Genomic DNA, 5,182 nt, shown 5'->3' on the forward strand with positions numbered 1-5,182 from the left:
TTGAAGTAGATAATAAATAATATTTATATTATCCTTCATATCCTTAAGTATTAGTCTTACTACCTATTTTTAAAAAATATATGCTAGAAATTTAAAATCAATAACCGAACTAAGAGTCCTTGACCTATTTTTTTCGAAATCTTCTTGACAAGTAAATCGTACGTACGTAGATCAATCACGCGCATTCTCTTAGATGTTACATAACAAATTATTAAAATTCTGCACGTTTATTAATTGTAAAGAAATCTACCGAAGAATAACATAAAAAATATAACAGCACATTTGAAATAAAAATATAAGAATGTAATTAAAACGATATATAAAAAACTTATTCAAGATTAAAAAGAATAAGTCATGTTCCATGTATCAAATCTTTAAATTGCCTTCGGCTTATATATTCAACATGGTTTTTGTACTCAAGGATTAAAGTACTCTGATGTATTCTCTAGATATGATTATTATACAATCATCTACAACACTAACTTATTAGAGAATTATATTTACGTAATATAATTTTATCACTAATGATAAAATAACGATCATTATAAAGATTCTTAAAATGACTTGATTTGATAAGGTAATTTATTTATAAGAGAGGTATGAAGTATATGGTTTTATCCGGCAAAACTTTTTGTCAAAAAGTATAGGTCATAATTCATACTTAAGTATAATATTTAACATAGCATATCATCTTGCAAATATTTTTATTCTGTTTTTAGATTATGTAAATTTTTGATGCAAAATTGTTGCACATCATGTACAACATGAACAAAGGTGAAATATTTCCATTTTATTAATAAATATTTTTTTTATTATTTCAAAATGACTTTTATAATTGCTTAAAATAAATGTTAAACTACGTCAAATAATAAAATAATTTCATGCTAAACAAACATTAGGAATGCTACAACAAAATTTGTTACAATTATGAATGCAATAAAAATTTAAGATAGCAATCACGTCCAACACAAAGAATGTACTTTTACAAATACGAATAATTGTTTATATGCTAATTTCTTTACAAAAATGACTATTTTAATTATCATTTAGTTACGTGGTAATTCCAACAATGAAAATGTTGAGATTATGCTATTCAAATTGCATTTATATAATTTATTCACGAAACGTTTAGTTTATGCACATATATTAAATATGTAATAGTATCAGAAATAATTATCAAGTGCTTATTAATATATATGAATCATCAAGAAGAGAGCAATGATATAGATTTATACTATTTGTTTTTTGTATTTTACATATTATTACCAATTTGCAAAATTAGTGTCTGTTGCTCGATACTACTAAAAATAAGAAAAATTTAAAAAAATGTAGGAAGGATTATAAGAAGAGAGGAAAACTGAATTGTACCTATATTGGATAATTTCACAAAAAAAACTAACTAGTGGTGCATCGTGACTTAAGACAAATTTCTGGAACTTCCCGTACCTTAATGAAATATTCGAGGAATATTAAATGTTTTCAATAGTATATAAGTGATGCTTTAGTTAGAACTTTAGTTAGAATTAGAATTAAAATCCGAAAAAAAATCGATATACAAAAAATTTTTTTTTCAAAAAAAATTAAAAAGTCCTTTCCCCAAAAGCAATCGTTTCGTCAACAAAAGCATAAAGTTTTTAAATAATTCAAATCGGATGCTTAGTTCTCTCAAAACCTGCCATTTTTTGCACATTTTGCTCTGTATCTCCGAAACGGCTGGACCTGCCTTTGCCAAAAACTAATCCCTAGTTCTACCGAAAACTTGTCTCCACACATAAACACACACACAGAACCATTTTCTCTGAGGTATGACAAAATGTTCAGAAACCTCTGAAACGTGAAGAAAAACCTTGTTATTATTAATTTTAGTAACTTATGGTGTATCGTGCCTTAAGGCAAATTTTTGAGAAATTTTAAATTTTTTAAAAAAATTGACGCTCTTTCTCTTAAAAACTGAGTTACCGTTTTTCTGTCTTTAGACCTGCTAGAACTGCCTTAGCTAAAAACTATAATCAGCACGTCTCTTTATCAATACAAATCGAATGTTTTATGAATTATTCAAATCGGTTGATCGGTGTTCCCCAAATCGTCGACGAAAATTTGTATCCGCACACAAACATCAATTTTTCCCAATGTATGTCAAAATGTTCAGAAACCTTTGAAACGTAAAGATATATAAAAATTTTCATTTTCGATTTTTTGCGATTACTATAACTTACCCTACGGGAAGTTAAAAACTTCTGAAATTCCTCGATGAACACTATCGTTTGTATTCAAACAATTTTACCAATGACTTTTCTCATAAGATTTTAATGAGAATCTTATTAGAATTCCGCGATTTTTTTATGAATCAGTAGAGAATTCACAATTTAGTGAAAAAATGCATATTTATAATAAATAGGCATAAGGCTAATATTTCTATAAAATATAATGTTAATTTTTTGCCCCAAATTCGTTTCATTAGCATTTTTCACTTTTTGTTTTTACAAAACCCTCTTCGGATGGTTGAGTAAAAATAAGTGAAAATTTAAAAATATATTACAGGTTTTGCGAATTAATAATGAAAGTTACACGAGAACCGATATAAAGCTTTTTCGAGCAAATTCAATTATAGGCACTATTAATGCGTACATAATTGTCGTTTCACATTTTGTAGAATTATTCTAAAACTTATAAACTTTCCATAAAAATTTTGTTTGTAAAGTTTTGGAAACGATTTTAATTATTCACAAATTATCTAATAAAAGCTTCCATTATTAATTTTAGCATTACTAAATACCATTTGCATGATGTATTACCTTTTATGCCTTGTGTCAGACGTTATCTAATATATATTAATAGTTTTAATGGTAATAACACGGTTTAAACTGTTTATTTCTTTTAGTAACAATTTGCAATCAATTACGACAATGACTGGGCTTATGCTTAATTCTATTGTAAATTGTGTGTAGAGTTGTAAACAACTATTGTAAATATTACTTTACTGTTGTCTAAATTAATTATGATTATTGTACAAATGCAAATTAATGGTCCTGTGTAAAATTTTAGCTACGCATGCAGGAATATAATCATGTACAAGAGGTATAGCACATCAAATTTATATTGAATAGATATATTTTCCATCGCTCCTACAATTAGTGGTATTTTAACACTTAAAAATGTATTTGAACTATAGTTGGTGTGTTTTAAACTTGTCTAATAAATATGTACTTGCAATCCATTTTTAATTTTCCGTAGGTTATAGAAATGAGCCAAAAATTGAAAATGAAAATTTTTGCCTTAAGGCACGATACACCACAAGTTACTAAAATTAATAATAAAAAGGTTTTTTTTGTCTTTCTCAAAACATGACTTGATACGGGATTCACTAAATTGGAAAAACATAATGCACGCACGATTCGTCGTATACGCGTCATTTGTTTACTTTTTTAGCAATTTGTACATTACCTCTATAAACACACACACACATATATATTATATATATATATATATATATATATATATATCCATATATCCATATATCAATATTTATTTTGATCATTGTAAGGAGATAATGAACCGATACAAATATAATGATATGTTTGTGCAACATCTGCAATAACAGACTTAATTGTAAGAAATTTCTTTTTCTGATGATACTAAATCTAAATTATTCAAGATATCTTATTATTTACATAATTTAATACGTCATAGCATCATGGTAATGAATTTTAATCAAATTTGACTCTTGATATTAATTTATCAGTAGATATTATTACAGATTTTATATTATTCAAGATATAGTATTGATTAGGTTATCTAATACGATTAATGAAATTTAATCAAATTTTACTTGCGTTTTTAAATTACACTAGATAACTCTACTTAATTTATATTAATCGTAAGTTCTCGTATAGAATTTTTCTTATTATTATTATCAAGAGTGATCAGAACTGCTTGTTCTGAAAGCTTCTTCTGTTGATCATTTCTTAACCTATTATTTCTAATACAGAAGGCAACTCAGAGGTTAACCTCTATTTTTTGTGATTGTTATATTAGATAAATCTAATAATGATGAACATATTTCATATGCAGCTATATGCATATAAAAGGCGATTGCCACTTGTGACTATATTTGATATCTATAATCTCAATCGAAAATTTGACATCATGCTGCCTGATGCCAGTCTTGGCGGAGGTGGGATTCGAACCGTCGAACCCGGGAATTGTTGGTGCTAGCCCACGTCCGAATAGATTTTGTCACCTCTGAGAACAGCACATAATTTTAAATGCGATTTTTTTCTTTTATTTATTTTTTGCATCTATTTCATCATGGAACATCAGCTAATTTTTTGGTAATATGTACTTAGAATGTCTAAATTGGATGCGAATCCATTGATTGGGCGTCCGGGTATGAATTAAATGAAATATTAACAGAGATTAACAGAGGTTTTTGTATAACGACTGTGAAAAGCTTAGGTACATTGTCATAAAACACCTTTAAATTAAATATAGAACATTACATTTTTCTCCCTCTTAATTTTATTACTTATCAAAAACTTTATTACGTTTTAAATGTCTTTATAAAATGACCTGGTTGTTTACCAAAATAAGAAAAACTTTGATGATTATAAAAATATTATATATTAACTATTATTTGAGAATAAAATATCCTTTCATGTAACTGAATGTAGTGTTTTATAACTATGATCGACTCGAAATAGAACTTTTCAAATAATTCAGCAATGTGATTCACATTAAATTATTTACTTCAGCAGAAATATTAATGTTGCATCAACACTAAAAAAAATTAGAATTTTGTAAGAATTCTGTTCAAACTAAATGTCACAATAATAATATGCACTTTCACAAATGCCAAGCACGTCAAAGAGCGTGCAGTATGGTTAATATTGCATACACGTTTAGAAACCTGATATTTATTTTAGATTAAGGAAAGATATTTAAATCGAGGGATAATTAAAATTTACTAACAGACTAATAAGACCTGTTTATTAAACTAGAACAAATTATGTTATATGTATATCAATGTGTGCCGGTGATGTCGACAATACAGGCAACGGCAACAGAGACTGGGCTTTCCGGCGAACATGAAAGTCCGGACGCCTCCGGGAAATAAAGACACCAAAAACTTCCACAACCAAATATTCTTTAATTAAATTCATTTTTTTTAATTATATTTTATTAA

The sequence above is a fragment of the Ctenocephalides felis genome, unplaced genomic scaffold (genome assembly GCF_003426905.1).
Source record: "Ctenocephalides felis isolate EL2017-DRISC unplaced genomic scaffold, ASM342690v1 CF-g0.4_SCAFFOLD_00845, whole genome shotgun sequence".
NCBI lineage: Eukaryota > Metazoa > Arthropoda > Insecta > Siphonaptera > Pulicidae > Ctenocephalides > Ctenocephalides felis.